The sequence below is a fragment of the Dromaius novaehollandiae genome, chromosome 19, assembly GCF_036370855.1.
Source record: "Dromaius novaehollandiae isolate bDroNov1 chromosome 19, bDroNov1.hap1, whole genome shotgun sequence".
Classification (NCBI taxonomy): domain Eukaryota; kingdom Metazoa; phylum Chordata; class Aves; order Casuariiformes; family Dromaiidae; genus Dromaius; species Dromaius novaehollandiae.
The window spans coordinates 10,809,686-10,833,334 of record NC_088116.1 but is presented as its reverse complement, the minus strand read 5'-3'; the positions used below and the strand labels follow the sequence as shown (position 1 = coordinate 10,833,334).

General features: G+C 46.3%; 1 long non-coding RNA gene across 1 annotated transcript; it reads right to left on the bottom strand.

Annotated features, from left to right (window-relative positions):
• Positions 1 to 20,150: 20,150 nt before the first annotated feature.
• On the bottom strand, positions 20,151 to 22,702 carry LOC135330291 (uncharacterized). The gene is made up of 3 exons (XR_010392215.1): positions 22,648 to 22,702; positions 22,359 to 22,560; positions 20,151 to 20,658 (listed from the first exon to the last, which is right to left on the bottom strand). It is a non-coding gene; the product is annotated as an uncharacterized LOC135330291 (long non-coding RNA).
• Between the last annotated feature and the right edge of the window lie 947 nt (positions 22,703 to 23,649).

Genomic DNA, 23,649 nt, shown 5'->3' with positions numbered 1-23,649 from the left:
GGGCGGCATAAAGCCCTAGGCAGGCAATAGCAGATGCACAGTATCAGTAATTCTGACTTCATTCCAATTCAGAGTGAACAACCAATGATGTTACACAGGCTTTTCCCTGAGAATCACATTCTGGGTTGCTCCTCTTTCTCCCTTACACCACCCCTCCTCAGGGCTTTGATTTGCATAAAGGGTCAAAGCTCAGCTTCCAACACACCCTGGCACCTTTCACATTTGAGGTTAGAAGAGTCCCAAGATGGGCCCAGACCCACAAACTGGTAGTGAACGGCTCCTGGTGCCATTCACTAGTGGGGTCAGTGGGAGCCTTTTCATCTCCTCCAACAGCCTTGGGCCAGGCTTCCTCATCAGGAGCAGTTTCTCCCTGCTAAAAGGAAACGGAAGTCAAAAATCACTAAACTCTAAACTTTGGGTCTGGGCGAGAAGGAGAATCAGAAATCTGCCTCTTCATTTTAGTTACCTGCAGCTTTAAAATCAATCACTGATTTTGGGGGGCTAAAGGGGAATGGGGAAGAGAGCACGCAGAACGAGCGCTCATCCTCCCTGGGGACGTAGCTTCCAGCCAGCTTAAGCATTCAGCTCCACAGCTACGCCATGGGGAAGCGCAGCGGCCTTCTCTGGGGCACATATGGTTCCGTATTTTTTTTTTATTACATTGCATGCTAGTGGCCTTGGAAACCTAAAATCACAATCCTGCCCTCATATTTTCCTTTTGCAGCAGCACAGAAAGGGTGTTACAATTCACACCTTCAGCTGCACTTAAAGCTTCATAAAGTATAATACCCACTTAGATTGCATTATTATTCTCATTTCTGTTCAAGATGGCTCTGAAAAAGCACAAGGAGATTGCGAGAGCTGTTGGAGCAGAAGCCCATCTCGCAGGCGTACGCATTCCCTGCTGAACGCAGTACCACGGCTGCTTGTGGGATGCCACGTGCATGCGTTTTAGGGCACTTCTGCATGGACAGCCCTGGACACCGCAAGCTGGACACTGGTCACCTGCAGCCTGGCAGCTGAATAGCATGCAGGAGCTATTCACACTCCTTCAGACACAACGGACAGCTGGAGATACTTTTCGGTATCTAGAATTGCATTAAAGCCCAAGGGCCAGAAGTGTTTAAGTGAGCAGAGGTTCAGGGTTTCATAGCTTCTGAGGTCCAGCCAAGGGGACCCGAGAACACTTTGCCTTGCAGCAGTGTGCCCAAGGAAAGAGAGGGAGTATCTGGGCTCCTTTCAGAGAGACATGAAGCATTCACAACAGCAGATGCACCAGCAGTGGTATTTATTTCACTGAACTCCGAACATTCGCGGCATATTTAGCTATATCTGAGCTGGCTGTAAATTACCCTTAAGTGCCTAGGAGAAAGCAGGTATTTCCAGGACACGATCCACCTCACCTAACGGGGACATGTATTGCCGGACAAGATGAATTACATGCTACACTTCCATAACTGTTTCTCCCTAGGGACCATAGAGGGTGCAAGGACAGCTCTTGCAGAGAAACCTCACTCCAAAAAAGTCTCTTTTGATTACCTTAGCCCTCAGCCTTTGGTCCATGGGGAAGAAACAATAGCAAAATAGGATCACTTGCAGTGTTCAAGCTGAAGAAGTTTGGGGAGAATTCCCATTTTTGAGGAAGAAAGTAAACCTGCCACTTCAATAGCATTATTGTGGTGTGACATTTCAACTCTCTTTTTTGCAGAAGGTTCAGGAAAAAAAAGAGGCTGTAGAAAAAAGTAGTTCTCTGTCTCCCCCCTGCCACCAGCAAAATTCAAATGGAAGAACCTTGACTTCCCTCCCTCTACGCCAGCTGTAGTAAATAGGTCAAGCCATGTCCGCTCTGCACAATGTTTACAGTGTGGAAAATTGGATGGGGACAATGCACAAATCTCCTACCCCATCCAGAACGGGGCAGCAGGACACGCTGCATCTTTGTAGCTGAGTCTGATTGATCCACCTACACTAGGAAGTTGGCACTACTTTAATCACAGCAGTCCAGGAAAGTGGCCCAAATCCTGCCCTAAGTAAATCACAGTTCTAGTGAAAAGGAGCTAAGAAATATTTTCCTCAGGTCATGTTGAACTCCTAATCAAAGACAGCTACAAGGGTAGATTTTGAGTACAAACCAGACCTTAAGCTCACAAAGCACTTTTCAGCTGAAAGGTGTGATAGGGGTGGAAAGTTTTGGAACACCTGGGGGACAGAAGGCTGTGCTGGTTGCCGTTTGTGCATCTGTCTTCCCCATGCAGACTTGTCCCCACCCTATCCATGTGGGGCAGAAGGTTCATCTTCTGCTAAAAATATCTGAGGCTGGAAGTTAAAGGAGATTAAATATTTAGCAGTTGCATAAAGGCACCTTGGGATGAAAGCATTATGGATACAAAGCTGTCATCTCATCCCTTCATCATCATATTTTTTTATGTAGCAGACATGTGTCTTGTTGGCAAGGCAACTTCTCCATTTTAAACGAGCCTCATAAATCTCATTAGGATGCTTTTTTTTGTTTTTTTTGTTTTTGTTTTTTTTTGGTTTTTTTAAAGAAAGCCATCAATGCAGAAAGAGGGAAACATCCCCACTGGACATGACTCCAAGTCCCTCGAGGACTCTTCTCACCCCAGCTGTTAACAGGAGGTCTTTGCCCACTGCCTATTGAGACATCTACTGCAGGACTCATATGGAGACTTCACTTCACCAGAAAGGCTCCTCCTAATTTTAAACATGCATTGGGTCACATCCAGTGTTTCCTTGCTCCTTGTAAACACAGCAAAACAAACCCATTATCCAGCTTATAGTCACTGAGAGCTCTACTTAAGTAAACTTGCCTAGGCTTAACTCCAGTTTACGTAGCCCGGGTGGATGAACAGGAGATGTGTTTTGCAAAATCATTAAAGTTTAGACCAGCTCTTACATGCACAACGGCAATCTTTTTTCTGGCTATGCTGTGATGGCACTAGATCCTCCCTCCACCAGCAAAGGAGAATTGACTGGCCCCTGAACATCACAGGGGCAGATTTTTAATTGAGTCGCTCTGGTAACCTCTTTGCAGAATTAAATCAAACACTACTGGTGTTCTTGAAGGAGAGCTGAGCTGTGGAAACCACTCTAAGAGTTAGGACATTTTACTAACTTATTAAACATACAGTGTTGTATTTCTGGGGAATCTTTAATTCAAACTCATTAAATAATGAGCTCCTGTAGTAATCTACTCTTTAAAATATCCACTAAAGGAGGTAACTCAGCACACCAACACCACCACAGTGTCACTGCATATCTTACATTAGCTTGGTAGACTTTGATGTTATCAACACAGTGGAAATGCTCCCGTCTTTAATAGCGCAACCAGTTTAATTTAGTGGTGGCTTTGCCCTCCCACATACACTTCTTTTTCTCAAGCACGCTGCTTCCATGACGTGTCACAGAGCCTGGACCTCAGCTACTTTCTGTAGGGTCCAGACAGCCACGAGACCAACCATCAGCAACTACCCAACCTGCTCACAAGAGCCATTCTTGAGACTTGTCTCAAGAGGAGCAGAAAACTCTCAGAGAAGAGCGGAAAGTAAAACAAAGGCTTTGTTTAAATAATTGCATGTTACGAATTCCCTTCCCTTAAGATGCACGGAGCATAAGTAGGTTAGGAAGAGGCAGCTGGCAGGAGATAACGCTTCAGGCAGATACCAGCAGCCAGGGAGCAAGCGCACATGGTGCTTCCCTGGATGTGACCCTGGCCCAGGTCCCTGTCTGAGTGCTGGGTGCCACTGAGCCTGGGAGGGACGGACGGACAGACAGAGGGAGGAGGTCATGCAGCACCCAGCTGGCAGCCCAATGCCATTTTGCACGCGCGTACATGAGATTTTACAGATGGCTACCTCCCTAATCAACGCAACCTGCCGAGCCTCTTCAGAGCTACAAACAGCATCTTCACACCAGATGCAGGTTTGCCACAGATTCAATTTTTAAAGAGAGCTCAGAGCACTCTGCCTGAAGCTTTCTGGTCAGACACGGATTAGATTGGTTCAGAAATAGTTTTTTGGAGCAGAAGCTGCTTAAAATGGAAACTCTTTCTATGCCCACCATCGTTGGTGGGGGGGAAGCGCTTCACCAGTGACAGAGGCAGTGGCCACAGCTCCATGAATCCTCCTTACGGGAGCACGGGCCACGTCTGGCTTTCACAGCATCCCGCTTCCTTCGCCACCGCTTGCTGCGCAGGGACCACCAAGGCAAAAGGCGGCAACTCAGGCATTAAAGCAAGCAAAAACACCCCTGTACTTGGGCTCCTGGTCTACAGCTTGCTCCAGAGACCAAGCTGTCCTGGTGGCACAGCTCCTGGAGAAGGTGCAAGGGAGAGGAGCGCCTGTCTGCCCTCTCGGCTCTCGGGGATTTCCTGCCTGTGCTGCTGGTTCTCCCACCGAAGCATCAGCTGGGCTGAAGAACCATCATTTCTATAACTAGTGCAAGCAGTTTTTCCACACCCTGACTGATAACCGTGCCAAGCCAAGCTTGATTTTTAAGTTGAATTTTATACATTCACACCCAGGGACTCATCCCTGGCCTCCTTCCCTAGCTTGCAGCACATGCCGTGGACACACGTCTAACACCTGGAGAGGCCCTGGAGGGGCCTGGCCGTCAGCAGAGCTCCCAGAAGGAGCTTGTTGGATGCGCAAAGGCCGTTTATCCAGTTAAACCAGGTTAGCAGGTACCCCCTGTCCCAAAGGTGGTTTTGGAAGCTTGCCTCCCACCGTTGTCCCAGCACTACAGGATTTAAGTACTCAAAACTAGCAGGTTCTGGGAGGCCACAGTCCTTTTTTGGGGACAGCCATTTCACCGTCTTCCTCACCAGTCACGTGCGTTTGGCTGGAAGGTTGGTTAGCTTCTCCTGCTGGCATGGGCAGATGTGTCCCTTGGGAGCGAACATACCTTCCCGTGCCCGGCCCCTGCCCTGTCCCGCGGTGATGCCCCAGCCCGGGCCTCACGCAGTGCTGTGAGCTCCTCAGAGCTGCTCAAACCAGGGACACTTCTGCCCAGGCAGTCCCGGGACCAGAGGGCTGCCAACACGGCCTTGGCATGCCGAATCCAGATCTTTCTCTCCCACGCTTTCCCCACGCCTCAGCCCGAGAGTGTCACTTGCTGCTTTATTTATGCTGTGCATAAAAATACCTGGCAGCGCTCATCAGCGTATATCCATGCTCCCGTCAATAACGGTGTACCTCTGTCCAATTAGTGCCACACTGCCAGCGCGCAGAAAATAGACAGCTCCCGAGCACCGACCCCGGGCTGGGAACGATGGCTCAGCGTGGCCCATGGCTACATAATGCATCATACTGCTCTTGCTTCTTTACTGTCTTAGGTTATCTGAACCCAATGAATATTTCAATAGCCTCTGCCTGCCCAGGATACTATTAATTTTGGAGCCCCTATAATCCAATTCCTTTTCCTCCGAGTGGGTGGTGATTATTAATTTCACAAGCTATGCTTCCATCAGCTCCTTCCTAGTCCCTTGTGGCTAAGGCACATTAATCCACATTCATACTGTCATTCAGCTGCCCAGGAGACTCTGGTGTGAATAGGAGTATTATTAATGCCACTGCTTCACGCGTGGCAGAAGCCACTTAAAGGTGCACAGGTGGGTTGCAAAGGTCATTCACAGAATAGCACCTCAATCCTTCCACTCCGGGCAAAACTGGAGCCCGCGCAGTGCTAAATGCCCTGCTCTTCAGGGAGGCTCATCCATGTCTAGGACCTGCTGAAGCCAGAGCTGCCTCACCAGGGACACAGGGGACAGTGGTCCCCTGAGGATCCCTGGGAGAGCAGAGCCAATACAAGCTGGTTCTGAGCCTGGATGCCTGGGCAGCTAGTAGGGAGCAACTACTTTTGTCCTTCCTTTGAGAGGGGAAGGAAAAAAATAAAACAAAACAAAACAAAACCACAGAAACCAAAAAAGGAGGTCCAAGCAAAGTCTCTTTACTACCTGTTGGGGAGGTGCAAAAAAAGCCAACACACAGAGATGTAATAGCTTTTGACACCTCCACCTTATTATCAAATCTGCTTGAAATTAAGCAATTCATCTGAGTTCTGCTGAAGGGGAGAGAGAGAGAGAGCGCGAGAGCAGAAGGCATCTATTGCATTTCCTTTCAGATCAAGCTAGAAGATCTTTCCTTGTCAGCCAGAAAGCTGATACACAGAGCGTTCCAATCATTTTAAGCCAAATATCTCATGGAAAGACTTGACAACACACCAAGGACTTCTTCAGCACGTGGCAGAAGGGTAAATAGAAAAAAGAAAGGCAGGATCTGAAGCATTAAATAATAAATAGCCCTAGAAGGCTCCCATTCAATAACAAGGGTCAGAGCATCCACCAGCTAAAAAGAAGGGAAAGGGTGGGGTGAGAAGAAAAAAGGGGACTATCAATGGATCACAGGCCAAATACATAGGATATCCAGATCTTTGCAGGAAACTAAGAGCTCAAAACCTCAGGCTCTCCCAGCGGCTTGTCCCAAGCAGAACTTCTCCACATCAGCAGAAAACTTGGGCTCACCAGACTCAGCCCACACCTTATTTGGCCTTTCAAACGCAGGAAAAAAAATACAAGTGGGAGCAAGAGCTTGCCTCAAACAATAGCATTTCTCATGTACTTTCACAGCCACTGCCGCATGAACCATGGTGGGAAGAGGCCTGTTTCTAAGACGGTGGAGCGCACAACATCTGAAACCAGAGCGCATTGCAGCTTTGTTACTTAACAGCTTTGGCAGCTGAGAGAGGCTGGATACTTCACAGATGTATCTGCTTTCCAGTTTTTCCTCCTAGAAGAATGCTGCCTTCCCAAATTGTCAGCACTTCAGCCTGTGCAGCCCCAGCAAATACACCGACGCAATTACGAAAGCAGGGGAGGGGAAGATTACTCCCTCCCAGACCTTGCCCGGCAAGGTCGCAGGCAAGCATTCAAACCCCAGACCTGCCGAGTCCCCCTTTGGGTGGCAACCTCTTTGCTTTCCAGATGTCACACAGCTTGGGCTGCCAGATGTCCCCAAATCCCAAACTCACAGCCACTGCGTGCACAGAACAATTTCGCATTGCACAGGGACCCATCTGGGATGCATCAGGCTTACAGCACATACACAGGCACACCCGAGAGATACACAGGCAGACCCGAGAGCTGCCAGTCTCCCGCTGCTTCCCATGCGGCGAGTCACTGAAGCTCGGGGATGAGATCCCTACCTGCGGCACGGCAGCTCACTGAGCTTGAACGCGGGAGCAAGGTTCAGCGCGACGCGAGGGTTCCTCCGAGCTGCTTTGCGAGCAGCGCCCTGCAACGCAGAAGTGACTTGCAGTGATTGGAGAGGAAGGAAGGAAGGAGAGATTTCAGCCCCTCATTTACCCTCACAAATAGTAAACAAACAGACCAAAGTACTCACTGTTGTAAGTAATTTCCTGCTAGATGCTCTCTAAAAAAAACCCTCACCTTTCTCCCTTTGCTTAGTGACACAGCAGACTCAATCTTCCCAAACTCAGAGCTTCTCCTCTCAGCCTTTCCCTGGTAAGGCCATTCCACAAGATTCATCCCTGCCCACTGAGCACAGGCAATCAACTGCTAATTGGATCTCCCTGGCTTGAAGCCTTTCCTTGATTTCTTTTAAAGGCACGTTACCTGAATACCAGAGGTTTTGTAGAGAGCCAGAGTAGCTGACCCAGTGGGACTGTAGTCAGGTAGCTGCCCCCCCCTCCACCCTGCCCAGGGGAAAAAGTTCTGCAAAACTCAGTACATGTATGACTGCTGCATCTCTTAATGTGGCCTGCCTGCAAAGAGGCTGTGCTAGCTGTGGTGGCTTTGGATGTGTCACGATGTAGCGGGCACGGCATGATGGTTTAGCACCTGCTTCGGTTTTCTCTGTTACCTGCCTTCCAGGCATTGCCTGTGTGACAGGCTTGGGCTCTATGTCCTGAAGTCCCAGCCATTGGGTAACCTGGTCCCTGCTTGCACCCCTAAGCATTTCCAGAAGATCCTCACCCAACACGAACATTACACCAGGCAACGATCTCATCAGCCTAGGTGAGATTTCTCAGGGACTCCCAGGATGAGGTGCTTCAGTGTAACCACTAAAAGGAAGCTCAGAATCAGACCAGAGGGCTGGAAAAGTGCTATTTAGCAGCTTTCCTTTTGAAAAAAGCATTTGAACTCCACACTACTCATTCAGGCTTAGAGCTACGTGAGACAGGCTTTTTTTGCCATACCATTATTTTGACAAATGGAGCTAATATGGATGACTATATTCCTCATATTAGTGTTTTGCATACAATGCCCTACTCTAAACGAGCTTAATTACAATTCTTGCACGTTGCAGATTAATGGTAGGTGGGAAAAGAAAAACTATTAATTTTTGCATGTCTGATGCTGCACAGCAATGGGCAGACTCCTCCATCTCCTCATCTACTACCGTGATCTCCGCTGTGCAGCTCCCCTCCACTGCATCTGTTATTCTGAACGCAGGAATATGGCAGAGGACTGCAAAATGCTCTATTGTATCTCTCAGCTAGTACTCTAACCAATTATACCTATGTAAGTACATTGTGAATTCTTTACAGCTACAGTAAATCAATTTTTCATACAGCAGGAGGAAGAAGTCAATGCAGCGACAATAATACCTCAAACCTTTCAGCACTTCTCGGCTCTCTGGCAGTGGAAGCTCTGTCTCACTAGCTATCTTAGGGTTTTCTGTAGCAGCTCTCACCTCGCTAGCTGAGCGCTGTGAAAGAGCCGCGAGTTGCAGGTCATTTCAGGGCAGCTGGAGCAGAGTCCATGCATCCTGTGCACAGCACACGTTTTATGAAAAATAGGAGGGACAAATGAGGCAGTGTGTCTTATCTTTCCCGTTCAATCATAGTTGTGCTGGTGATTTCAGCAGAATCACAACTGGTCCCCAGGAACTCAGGGCTCTCTTTCTTTCTGCAACTGAGCAAGAGCTGAGGTAGAGAGATGGTTTTCAGAAGTGATTTAGAGCTCAAATCCCAATTTAGGAAGTGATACAGGCATTTAGGAATTAAAATCACGTGGAGCCTCACTTGCCTTTAGGTGCTTCCATATCTAAATAACATCTGAAAATGATTCTGACATTCCTTACGGGATATAGTCAGCAAACCGAGAGCCCACAGTCTTTCTGTGGAAGAAGCCTAAGCAAAGCATTCAGTCTATAATCCAGTAACCTCTCCTGAAAGGTTCTTTGGAAATCCAAGGAATCCCTTAGCCACGTGGAACTTTGTGAAGGTCATAGTTTGACCTGGGCTGAGTAGACAGGCATGGAAATATCTGCCATTTTCTTCAAACTGGCACGTGGTGCGTAACCTGAGCCTGCACTGAGCTCTCAGCTGTGGGACCAGGGACTTCACCTGCCTCAGAGGTCTTGAAGGACTGGAGACAACGATGGAGCCAGTCCTAAACAGAGTCTGTCCTTTTGGTCCATGAATGTGCTAGAACTGACACTGTCATTCATTAGGAAGAAAGAGATTTCAGCATGTCCTTAAGTGTTGGCTTTGGAGATGTTTAAGCAGCTGATCATTACTTGTACATGTGAAAGGCAATAAAAAGGAAAAATTAAGCCAAGAGTGATGATCTCACTCGCTTTTATTACGGGAGCCATTACTTCCGGAGAGACTTGAGTTGATAAAGACCTCCTCTCACAGGAGTAATAGTACTGTCTTAACCACTCCCAGTGAGATGCAGGTTTGGCTCAAGTTTGCAAGATGTGTAGTGGGGAGGTTTACTGCGCTTGGTGCTGCACGAAGTAAGAGCTAGCCTCCACCTCTGACAGGCTGTGCACGCTGAAGAGGGGAGCTGAGGAAAGGCTGGCGAACCCTTTTTTTTTTTTTCTGCTTTGCAGTCAGGGAACCAACCTCAGGGAGGACTCAGCAATCACTGAGGTTAGTTTGGGACAAGCTTGAATCCAGCTAAACTCCTTGGTCCTCTTTCCCTACAAAGTGGCAGAGCGTTTCTTCGCAAGCCTGGGATAATTCAAGAGTTTTACTACTGACTTGCAATGTGGTCATATCCTGGTTCCTTAAGCCCTGGCTCAGTCCAGGCTAAGAGGTGTCAGTGCCCTGCAACTTCTGCTATTTTTACTAGCAGAGCAGAATGATATATAGAAACAGCTGGATGTTTTCTCAGTGCTTTCCTGGTGCCTACAGTGCCAGAGGAAAACTAGAATGTTTTATTAAGTGAATTACAGCAATAACGCTGTCTTGTTGGGATATTTCCTGGCAGTTAACATCTTGCTGGACTGCATACCTTTGGCTTTGTCTGGGGGCCTCAGATCCTGCAGCCTTTTAACTGCCAGGAAAATGCCCTCCCTGTTGGTGACTACGATTTAATTAATGAAGCTTCTCTACGGCATAGTATCAGGAGACTTCCAGTTTAAGAAACACCTTTCCCCCTGCCAAGTCCTCCCCAAGTGCTATACAAAGCACTGAAGGAAGATAACAGCAGTGCAACGCCTGCACAAGCCAACCCAGCAAGCATCAGGTATTGCTCTCACTCACCCAGCAGGAGAAGATGGGATTCCTGAGGAGGAAGATTGCTGTCCTAAAAATTAACGTTTTTTGCTCTCTAAAATGCACCTTTGCTGCACTAGTCGCCTCTCAGGCACAACTAATAGTCCAGTGTCTTCTGCGAGAGGCTTTACTGAATTAGTCTTGTATTGATCAGGGGCTAAGCCCGAAGGACGCCTGCCTGTTTTTAGCCGTCAAGCTGGGTGATCCTAAGGGACCTGGGGGAGTTAAGCACCTGCATTTCAGTAAGTCTCTGAACCTGGGCCCCTTTCAAAATCCCAGCTGCTGACTTGCACAGCTCAACGCCACAGCCTGTGGTAACATTGGTCAAGAGCATAGCCCCACTCATGGGAACGTTCACCTGTTTGAACCGTAGCTGGTGGGGCTGGGCCCCCTTCGCGCTCCCTCGCAGCGCCTGGGCACGGCACGGAGCCGGCGGGTTGCGGGCCCCATTGCCACCGGCCCCATTGCACCCACCGCCCTGTCTCGGAGGGGGCTAGCAAGTTCTCTGCTGCTGTGTGTTTGTGCCGTGGAGCCATCCTGGACATGTTTAATCTGTTAGCCTCGACGTGACATACCTGCCTCTGGCCAAATACAGCAGTACCCTACAGATGTATCTTTGAAACATTAATTTGTCCTTACGACCCTTCTGTGAAGTCCTGCTCTCTCTGCTTTCCCCTCCAGGGCAGCTGAGACACAGAAAGGCCAAGTGACTGCCCCAGGGTCTTAGCGGGCATTCACAACAAGTCCTGGGGTAGTTCTGGGCTCCCAAAACCGCATTGCATTTTGTGGCAGCAAAGGAAGAAATATGATTCTCCAACGTGCTTTTTCTGCTGCTAGGATTCAAGTTTCTATAGGGGAAAAAGACTAGCAAAGAGTTGCTGTGGGCAAGATCCTTATTAAAACAGAGTCTGACAATCAGGGCTGCAGCCTGAGCACTGAGAAACCTGGGCTTTATGGACGTGCCAAGTCCCTGCTATGCTATGCGGCAGCAGCACAGATTAACTCAGCACCTGATGTAAACAGTCGCCCAGCTTTGATGCCTTTAAAGAGAGGAGCACACACTTTCCCAGCACATGCGGTGAAAATTACAGAATGTATGGGATCGAAGATTATCATTTAATAGAGCTGAGCCAATCCATTCATTATTTAATGATTTAATTGATGACCACAGTGGAAAGCTGATAAAAGCACAGCCCTAGCCTATAAACCACCTTTCATTCTGTTTATTAAGTGCAGCAGCACAATATATGGAACTGAACACATTTGAATGCAAATTGGGCATTCTTTAGAGTACAGGTAATTACTGCACTTAATAACTATTTCTGCTATGGATATCTTAGACTAATACAACACAGCTTACATGAAGGGATCTAAAGGATGGTTTAAACATACACGTGTGAGTGCCTGCTCATCTTAATGCACATGAATCTCTTTACCTTTGCGAGAGAAGAAGGGATGACAGCAGCCGTTTCATGCTTCTCCATCGTTATGTCAATCTTCTCCTAATGCTTCTTCCAGATGCCAGTCACTGTTGTTGCTAAAACATCTCAATGTCACAACTCAGCCTTTATGGTCACCCATTAACAGGGCTCTCCCACTGCAGAGGGCTTTTCGCATTGAGCTGCAAAAGCCGTCAAACAAGTGAGAATGAGCTGGGAACCACCAAACACTGCTGCTGGCAAATATGAGGCTTTGCATTTCTTTAGGGAAGGTGATGGAGGAGGATCTATCACCATTTACCAATACTGCAGCCCTTTGGGAAAACTCTGGCTCTCAGTGCCTGGTTCAGCCTGCCTTTCCCATGCATTGGTTTTGGGGGTAGAGTTGCACAAGGCTGTCAGTTTAGCAACGCAGTGCAGAGGGCTTTCAGCTCTGGGCTCGTGGTGAGCAAAGACAGTTAGCAAAGGGCGAGGAAGGCTTTCTTCAGTCACCTGCCTGAACCTCCCGCCAGCAAAATACTCAACGGCCCTAACTCCAGGCTGCTGCCTCAATTCATTGCTCCTCTCCATATCCCAGTGTGAATGACCCCTACTTTTCTACTCTCTGAGCAAGCAGCAGTTATTTATCTTCACAATAACCCGATGAGGCTGCAGAGCAGGACATTCACTACGGGAGCAAGGAGGACTAGAGGCACTGAGAGCTCGTGCAAGGTCGATGTAACACAAGAGGTCCATAGCAAGGCAAGAACTGAAGCTCAGTCGTACCCAGGTTGGCCTTCCTATAGGAATTGCAAAGACACAGGGGAGTTTAAAAGCTTGTAAAAAGTCCTGTTGTAAACCAGGTGATGCTGCACCAGCAAAAATATTCTGGGAGCACTGACTGCTTGCAGCTGTACCCAGAAGAGAGTTATTCTGCTCAGGTTACAGCTTTTAATGTCTGTTGCAATCTTTTCTGATTGTGATGGCTTTGCAAGACCAGGGCTTTCATACTGCAGAAATTGGTAGGGAAATATATTCATTAGGAAATGCTGAGATTGTGTTGGACATACACATTAGGGGTACGATATGAATGGTAACACTTTCTGGCAAGATGCTATTATGCATTTATTTGCACACGTTTTAATAAAGATGACAATCAACAGATTGTGTCAGAAGCAGGGATGTTCAGAATGTATTTCAATTTAGCAGTAGAGCCGGCACCTTGTTAACTTCTGACATCTGAAAATAGCTCCCAGATGCTTGTGAGCTACCTTGGCTAGCCTGACACGCCATCTTCATCTAAGTCATCATAGTACTACGGTCAGAAAGCCTTACTAACTGTTTAATGCTTCAGAGAAGAGAGATGTAAAGCTTCCTTTGTATTTTGTAGAGGAAAAAGTAACCGCATTTCAGCTTCACTCCATTCCTCTCTGCCTGGAGAGGTCCATGTCTCCAATATCAGAGGTGACCCTGAGGCAATGCGATTGTTCAGCTGCAGGAAGCTGCGTATTATGGGAGCAAATATTTCCACCAGAATTTCAAGGATACATGAAAAGTCCTTTTAAGTTTGTGTCAACAGGTGACAGTGACTTTTCCATTATACAGACACAGGTTCTTATTACTCGGAAGTAACAATGCTTGTGGTACTTTTGTGGCCCTTTTTTACGTGAAACTCTTTGGCAAATGCACTCCTACAGATGATGACTATTGCCTTCTCCCAAGCACATTACGTATCTCAGCACAGATACAATCCATCTATCCAGTGACATTCTTATCACTGTGGCATGTGAACTCCCATTTTTATCTCTATTGTGCTTAGCTGACATCAGTTGCTGGAGAGGAGTTCATTATGGGAGAATGACTGTAGGTCGACATTCACGGACTAAACCTTCAAGTGTCTGTATGACGTTATTAACGCTGCGGTTTCCATTTGAGGAAACAGAGGCACGCAATAGTTTGGCTGTCAGTTTTAAATGGCACTAATATGAACTTCTGGCCTTTAGGTAACACTCCAAGGTAGGTGGAAACCACAGAAATTTGACTCTCAGTGTTACATTTTCCAACAGTGCTGTAAGCTCCGTGTAACAAATCTCAAGGGGAAAGCTCATCTCTCAGGGATTTCATCCATGGATCTCAACACTATTTATAAAAGTGCTGACTTCATTATCCCCATAGTAATGAAGGGGAAGTGAAGAAACAGGGCGACAAGGAGGCCAGGGTCATCTACAAAACTGGTGCCAAGGACAGGGACACAGCCAGCATCCTGAGCTGGTGGCTCCAGGTGGGCTGCAGTGACAAGCTCAGTTTGATACGCAGCGCTGTGGCGTCTGTGTCAAGCAGTGATGGGTGGTACCATTTTGGTATCTTATGACACCGACACCTAAATGTGCGATGACACCACCATGCACTGACGTACTATTCACCCCTTGGAGCAGCCCATGCCCAGTTGCTCTGCTGCTGTTCAGCTGCGATGTTGCTGAGGCATCAGCATGTTACTCTCTCTAGATGAACGGCCAGGCTCCCTCGGTGGCCAGCCCATCCTCTTCGTGCCCATTCCCTTTGGCGGCAGAGCTGAAGGAAGAGCTAGCTGCTAAAGTTTGCCTGCAGGACCTATTATTTCACCAGCTTTTCACATTTACATGATTTTCCAAACTTTGGGCTTACCTTGTGCATAGGTGTGAAGCACTAGTTGCTGTCATAGGTGTTAAAGGGAGAAAAAGTAACAGCTGATCTTGAATTAGTCTCTTTTTTTTATATCCGCACATGCATACGCCTTAAAACAGAAAAGATAATATATCAGCCTATTTTACATTTCACTTTTCATCCTCCTAATGAATGAAGCCTAATTATGAATTTCTAATTTCCACTGTTTATACAAAGCATTTCTGCTTTATTTCCTGTTGACTTTCGATCTTCAGAAAGCATAAGAGTTCACACAGCCCCTGGTACCTCTATGCAATAGGAAACATAATCAAATAGGGAAATTTATGTAAACCCTGGTTTTGCGAGAGGAAGATTTGCTACTGTGTGTGAGCTGGCAATGAATAGGCTCTCATAATGTATTCCTCATTGCTTTCCTCTTCCTTTGCAGACAGTCAATACCCTTGAGAGAAGTTAATTAGATCCGCTTCACTCTGTTTGGTCCTAGCATTCTGAGATGTGAATGCGAGGGAGAGGGAAATCCCAGCAAAGCAAATTGGCTAGATTAGAATAAGAGACCACTGAACAATTGTGTCTATTGTCTGTGATCACAGAGGATGATCTACTTTAAAAGCGAGCATGAAAATGTTAAAACAATTATTTTAAAATACTTGTGCAAAATCCCAGTTCAGTGGCAGGAGGTGAGCGGAAACTTAAAAGGAGTAGTTTCCAAAGGCACCAGTGTCCACAGCACGTTCATAGAGCTTTATGCCTAGCTCTGTGTGTTTAGTCATTTGAAACAGCTCACTGCAGATATTAGTATTTCTAAGTGACCATTTGCACATCAAACTAATGAAGATGATGGTATGTACAAAGTAGGCATCTAACTTGTGTGTACTTCTGTCTGTATCGCTGTAGAAGCAACTGAATGGATTAAAAATCTGGAAGAAATCACACTCCATATATTTTTTTGAGACTGCTTAGAAAGCTGATAATTCTGGAAGTCCCCAGTCCTGACTGTTTCCCTTCCAGCAGATGATCTTGTTATAATATGCACCTACCATATTTTAATTATTCAGCCTTTAGATTTCAACTGAACAACCAGCAGGACAGTGATGAAGACACACAGAGGAGCTGTCTGCATTTATCCCACTTTTTTACCAGCAAATTCTCATGAAGTCCCAAATGAGGTCTCCATGAGACCTGTGCAAACATGAGTGACCTCAGCAAATCCCAGTGACACACCAGGTGGCTGTTGTCCTGTTCATAGTTAGGGCAAAAAAACACCAAAACAGAGGAAACTTGCCTCAGATCATCCAGGAAATTGGTGAGAATAACTCAGGTCCTGGGCTCCACCAGCCCCTGCCCAGATACCTCTGACATATGCTGTTATGCATGGCAAGTCCAAAATACTCTTTACAGGGCAGACACAATCTTTCTCTATGCAATTGGATAAATGCGAGTTTCTTCAAGGACTTCCATGCATTCAGGATTGAGACCCTTTTTATTTTTGTTATCTAAGGGAAAAAGACAACTGCATCTGGCTGTGGTTAAGAGAACAGCCTATAGGTACCAATGCTCATTAGCGGTGACAAACTGTTGGCAATTTCAGCCAGACTTGACTGAGGGGCAGAAGTCTCAAAGGCAGGAAATTCCTATCAATTTTGTAAAATAAGTCAGGGCATGACTTATTGAAAAGTGTCTAGTAAACCCAGGCACTACATAAATGAAGTGAAATCTCTGGACCCCTGTGTTGCAGTTAATGTTGCAGCCCCTTTGGTAGCTACTTCTCGAATAAAGAGGTGGCTAAAAAATGAAGCTGCTCTCCAGCCACTGTCACATGCAAGCTTTCTGGCAAAGGCCACTGGACAAATTCAGTACAATCCCATTAGAGACAATGGAAGAAAAACCTCCTCTCTGAGGTACTGAGTGCTCACTGGTGTTAGGAACAGGTCATATAATTTGAGATATTCAAAGGGGTTTTTTTTGAATCTTAGCACTAGGAAGCCTTATTGTTTCTAGTCTTCCCAACCAAGGGATAATGGAAATGGCCTTTGGAATGAAGGGGAAAGGACCGATGTTTGTCTGCGAGATTATAAAACACCCAGTGCACACACAGAGGAAGAAGAATTGCACGTCCACCAGCTGAAGCAGGAGGAAGATGTTTTACTAGGTAACTACATCCCATCGCCTGCCCTCGACCATTCACTTTGAGTAAACACCATAAATTAACTCTTAGGCAGACATGAGTTGGATGGCTCAATAGAAGTCAAAGGCACCTGAGAATATGATTTTATATACACGCAATACCCTTTTTATAGTCTCCCTCAATCTCCCTGTTAACACGTCACATCAGCCTACGCCTGCTGCCTGGGGGTCCGTAATGCCATGTAAGAGGCGGCAGTAGCGGCACGCCTCGTGCTGCAGCCCTGCTCGCGCAGCCCCTCAGTCGGCACATTCCCAAGCTGGGAGGGAGAACGATTGCATGCCTTCTCCAGGCACGTCTATTAGCTTTGCCTCTTATTCTGGACAGACTTCACGTTTCTCTTCCTCATTATCAGTGCAGCAATAGTGCCCAAGGGAAGTACCGGATATCAATTGTGCTCGGAGCTGTACAAATCCAAAGAGATGGGTCCAGTCCCGCTGCATTTGCAGCCTATTCAACTTGAACTAGCTTCAGTAGCACCTTTCCCTCCCCCTTAAAGCAAGAAATTCTCAACACCGGCTTTGCCTCTTCTTTGCTCTGCGCTTGTTTCCCATCAAGGCTTCATAATAGCAATCGCCACCCCTCTGGGGTGGGATGAGATCCATATTTGTCTGAGTCCTATTAGCAAAGGTTTCAAATTGCCTCTTGGAGAGGTACAGTCCCAGCCTGACTCTGCAGTGATTTCTCACTCCTTGGCAGTAAGGATTGAAGATGCTGCTCTCAAGAAAGGCAATGGGGCCATTACGAGAGCTGACTGCTCACCTTTCCTTTCCAAAGCCACGCACAAACACCTAGTTCCCAGGACTGTCAAAGGGCAGTCCTTAAAAAAAAAAAAAAAATCTAAAACAAGAAGGCAAGGCTAGGTCCTCTGAAGCAAAACTGAGCCCCAACAACAGGGTGAAGAAGTGGCACTGCCCTTGGGCTCAGCTTTGCTTTTATCAAAGATTTTTTAGTGTTTTTGTTTTTTAAATAATACACCTGCATGTGTTATCATTTCCTTTTTCATTGTGCGGCTGCAGATCCTACCCTAGAAAGGCAGTGTTTCTAGGTAGATGGCGATAAAAAGAAAAACCATTAGGATTCCCCTTTTACTTCCTCTCTTGGCCTTTTACACCTCTACTTGCTCATCAGGGAACACTCTAACTCCCAAAGCTGATTTCCTCTAAAAGCAGACACATCCACTCTCAAGGGCATTTCAACGTGCGCAAACCATAAATACCAACTTCAAACCGTGATGGCAACATACGCACCGGCAACGTGCAGGCACGACAAGCATTTCCATCTCTTCACTTTGCACATGGAGGTTCATGGATGTCAAGCCATTCCTGAAGATGCCCTTTAATCTATAATGCTGACAACATGTCATCTCTGTTCTTGTCATGGTGTTTGTCACAAATATCACCTCTGAATTTCCATGTGTTCCCTAGTCCCTGAATTAGCAGGATGCTCTTGCGTTTTGCCCTTTTCAGTATTGTGTGCTTTGATAGGCTTGCTCACCTCATGCTGCTCCCCCTGAAGTGCTGCTAACCTCTGGGGAAAGGGATGAAACATCTAGCCAATAAAAATGGGATATACTGAAAAGGTCAAATCACACTATTACAATAAATTACCATAATTCGGAGTGTAAATCAGGCATTAAAATGATGATATGTTGCAAGACAGAGTTTGGCATTAGACCTGAAAATGGCACAACATTAATGCAGTCCGAGGTCAAAGATACAACTGGGAAATGGTAAACATTTTAAAACTAGACCCTTATCACTATAATCTGTGATCTTCTGAGACTGTCACATCAGGCATTACTGAATGATGGAAACAGCACTATGATTTATTTTCCATGCTAAAGACTTCAAAGCCAACAAGTGGGGATAATTGAAAATAGAGATACAAACAGCACTGGATAACCTTTAAATGGTTACCTCCAGCCATCGACAGCTTACTGATTTGAGAGGGTGACATTTATTCTGTGTAATGTGGTAGCATCTTTTTAAATGCCTCTCTCTCGTAGCTGGGGCAGTGGATGTTTAATGGAATAATAAAGCCATTCGCACTGAAATTACATGGGGTAGCAGGGAAGATCCTACTGCATCACAGGGGCTCGCACCACCCTTCTGCCTCAGATATCTCGGGTAATTGTGGACAGGTCCACACCTCATGAAGTGGAGGTAAGGATCCTGCCCTTTGTTTTTAGTATTTAGATAAGGTGCAACAGACCTAATATTGACTGCAGTTTCAAAGAGAATAAATCATAGGTAAGCAGGGTGTTAAAAAAAAAAAAAAAAAAAAAAAAAAAAAAAAAGCGTGCCAAGAACATAAAGGAGAAAGGTACGTTACCGCCTGTCTGGGGCTGGGAGAGACGTCTGACATGGCCCAGTTGGCATATCATCACATAACAGACAGCCTTCTGGTTTCTCCCAAGCATCTGTTGCTAGTCTTTGCACGATGAAAGAAAGACAAGAGTAAAAGAGAGACGAGCCCTCAGGGAGCTTCTATGTCCCCAGGCAGTGGTATTCGGCGCAGGACACCATGCAATAAGCAGAGCAGCAAAGCTAACCGAAACACCAAGCTGCACGTGCAGGTCAGACCTTGTCCACCCATTCATTTTTTTCCACAGCTTTCCTGGGGCCTAGTCAGCCCTTTGAAGCTCCCACAAATGCAGAACAAGGTCCCCTCAGGCCTCAGCAGTGAAAACCTGCCTTGTGCTCACCAGCTGGCAGGGTGACCTTGACTTGCCTTGGCTCCAACTCTGGTTTCCAATTCTCTCTTCCAACCTGGCATGTCCCTCTTAGCCCCTGAGTCAGGCTGTGCTATGGCCAGGGACACATCTGTCCCCTCATGCTCCTGATGTGAACTTGGATGAGCCTTTCACTCATCCTGTGCTCTGGCTGATTCCCCTGAGAAGCGAGAGTAACAACACCTCACCTGATTGAGCCTGTCTTCTTACAGACCATCACTTACCAGACCCAATGAGGGAACTTTGAGCCTGAAAATTTGTTTTTTCCATCTGTACGAGTTAGTCTAATAAAATATTTTGCACGCTTAGCATCCCCGACCTTCATATCACAGAGATATGGGGCAGAGACGTCTCCCGGCTTCTGAGCAGGCTACGTAGGGGGTAGTCGCTGTGATGCTTAAGTATTTACCTAGTGCTCCCTTCTGCAATCCTTACTAATGGGACTGCTCCCAAGCAGTGCACAAGCCAATCTGTTACCTAGACACTGTGTAGTTTGGGAAGGGATACCGGGGGGGAAGATCTGTCACAAAATGGTCATTCTTACTTGTGCCATTCTGCAGACTTCTTCGATAAGCCCAAGGTATCAGTAAGAAACAGTAGGGACAATTGATCTTCTCTCCTCCTGCATCAGTTACCAAGGGACAGCAATTGCTGGTGGCTGAAAATCATCTGCCTCTCTTCTGTATTTTCTGGTTAGCAAAAGCAGGGTGGGAATAGAAAGAAAACGAAAGAGCTAATTCTCCACAGCAGCAGCCAACAAGTATTTTAATCCACATGTCACCCAGCTGCAGAAACCTCCTGTTCTGAAAGGATTTTCCATCTTCGAAAATTTGCTGTATCCCAGTAAAGCTCTTTCATTTCACACAGATTAAGAGTTAATTCAGGTCAAATAAGGATTAATTAGTCTGTGTAAACCAGCCCCAGACACTGATGCGCTGGAGATCTTTTTTAAATTAGTTGCTGTTACTGTAAGTCTGTATCTTTGGATGGCAAGACCTCTGGTGTATTATAAATTTGCAATCAGGTACCCCACGGGATGTGAGATGAGGGAAAATGTCAGTCTTAACAGTGTTTAAATCCCTCCTGCCGCTGAACTGCAGCCTCTTTCAAATTAGGTCCTGTTGGCAAAATCAGATAAAGAGATGGAAATAAATGATGTGAACAAAGGGCATCAAAGAGTATCATTTAAATTGTTATTGACTGTGGGCATGAAAAAAAGCACAGCATGAAAACATACTTAATAAAAGGAGATAATAGGACCATGGAGACAGTTTTTTGATTTGTAGAAAAAAACATCAAATAGTTTGTGTGTGTGTGTATGCTTTTCTACCTAGTTTACAGGTAAGGAAAAGATAGATACAGAATATATTTCACAGAGTGTGCAAATTTGCTTTGATATGCCATATGCGCTAACATAAGAGACTATTTATTCAGACTTTATTTCAAGAGAAGGGATCAAACCTGTTGTTGTTGGAGTGACTTCCAGGATCTCTCAGGATAACTTAGAAGTTTTAATCAGACTTGCCAAAAACAAAATCTGGGTGAACAATTTTTGAGGGCACCCAGTACAGTGTAGGAAAACCTTTCAAACGAAGACTCATCCAAGATTGTGTAGTGGTCTGTAAGACTTGGAGAGCTAAGAGGTGAGTAAAGAAACTTATAGGACCATTCATTACTCTTAAAAGCTTTTCTTGCAGAATTAGGGAGCAAATTATCTCCCTCTTCCCTTCAATTCCTAAGTGATTTAGGACTCTGCATTCTGTTTTTGAGAATAACTTCTACGCAAACCCCTGGGCTGGCACCTGCAGCTATTTCATGCCCCCGGTGGACCAGGCACAGCAGGCCAGATAACACGTGGCACACCAAGGAGAGCTTATACACAGAGCAGGAAGACGACACTCAACAGCAGTGAGCCAGAAGCACTCTCCTCCCACAGCTGAATGCAACCCAAGTATTTTGAGGGAAATTGCAGGAACATTTTGCCGTCCCACAGAAAGATCTGAGAAAAGTGACCAGAGCATCTCATGACCCATGTTACCTGCAAGCACTGCTTGGTAACCTGGATACCAGCAACATTAGGAAGAAAACGGTGAAGACCTGTATGCTCTGCTAGCCCCATGCTGACTCTCTGCTGGTCGGACCAACCCTTGCCCTCAGTGCAGGCCCTCAGCAAATGCACATACACATCTGCTCAGCCATCAGAGTTGCTCTGCTCTCTGCACTTCCAGGTACATCTGCTAAGAACAACACGTCCAGGCCCCTCAGCTAGAAGGCATGTCATGACCTGATGTACAACCAAAGCTTAACAACACACTTCAGACCTTACCCAAACCCCAGCAGATCACACGGCTTCAGTGAAAGCAAGGCCATTTACACATGCAGAAGACCTGGCTCACTGCATTTGCAGGGTAATCCTCATTGTCCCAAGTTTGCAGACACAATGCCTTAAAACCCTCAAAGCACCCAAGGTGCCAGTCCTGAGGGTGCTCTTGAGGATTCAGAGTATACACTGTGATCTGACCTGCACAAGACTTGATCTGAGCCTTGACCTGTGGAAAACCAACATCTTCTATCTTTCTCCCTCTGCCCCTGGTATTTCTAAATGACTTTCTACACTGCCTCTAAGCTCCTAAGAGAGAAACTATGAATATGAAGCCATTTCTTCACATTCCTCATATGTGAACCCTAGGGCATTTGGGGAGAGATGGGGGACTCTTTCCTTCCTTTGTTGAAAATAACGTCCATTAACTTAGATAAGGGTGATTAATAGGACTCGAGTACGTTGGTTGTGCTAATGCAGGACAGATCATGACTGTACCTTTTGTGGGATACTTCATCTTTGCTTTGGAAAGCAGTCAGAAGAGCTCTGCTGTCTTAACAGGTAGTGAAAAGTGGTTCTCAGGGTCACGTTATTAAGCGGATGCTCGGGCAGACAAGGTGTGCAAATTTTCCTTTCAGAGGACGCATACTGGAGACAGGAGGGTCCAGGGTTTTCACCAGTTCATTGTTCACTCAGAAAGCTGTCACCAAAATTGAGAAGACAACAATTAAAAGCAAAGAAAGGATCCTTCAGAATAAAGCCCTGCTAAGAAGAGTACCTGACATACCAGTCTCAACGTTAATGCACTACTGAAAACACTCAGTGTGTTCCTGCTGGGAGATACAGCCCCTAGAAAAGACAAGAATAGTCATCTGAGCCAGGAATTTGTAATAGTATTTTTCCAGACCTCTCTCCCCTTCCCCTGAGTGGGTAAAACATTCGTTTCCACAGTTTGTCTGCATATACTTGTATTTGCCTTGGAGATGGGCCCAACTTAGAAGAGAGACTGAGAGCCCTTTGCGCTTTAGAGACCTTCTAATCTGGGCACAACGGGACTCCAAATGCAAATGCCTTTGTAACAGGGATGCACATTCAGCCCTGGAGCTGACCAGAGGAGCTGGGCCCCATTTCTTCCGCTAAGAGAGGACAGTGGAAGAAACAGGATTTGAGCAATACATTTTTAAATGGCACATATAAAAGGCAAAAACATCATTGCAAGACAGGCGCACACATCTCCTGAATTTGACTCAGTCATCCAGCTCACCCCTATTGACTCGATTTTTTTTCTCCTTTTGTTATGCTTGAGGGTAGTAGTTTGATACTGCAGAGAGCTTGGTCAGATGCATGACCCTTGAATTGCTGGGGAGCCAATCTTGCAAGAATGCTCTCATCTGAGACACCCCTTGAGCAACAGCTTAGCACCTCATGGAGGTTTTCCTCAAAAGGTTGTGAAAAGATGCCGTTTCTTCTTGATTTAGTTTCAGAAACAATGGTCAAAGCATTTCGCTTTTTTAAAAGCTAACTGCCACAATGACAAGAGTTTGTGACCTACTGACTTGTTATTCAGGAAGACTGGATGAAAACTACTCCTGATCCTGAAAAATAAAGCAGCCCGTGTAGTGCTGCTCCGTAGCAGGATGAGACCCACCTGCCAGGCAGGAACTGTGGCTGCCTCTCCATGAACAGATTGCAGCAAAGATGAGCACACTGGATTGGACAAGCTGCTTCCTGAGATTTTGTGGCAAAGCACCAGATTTTGCTTCAGGAGAGCCAGGTTCACATTTCTGAT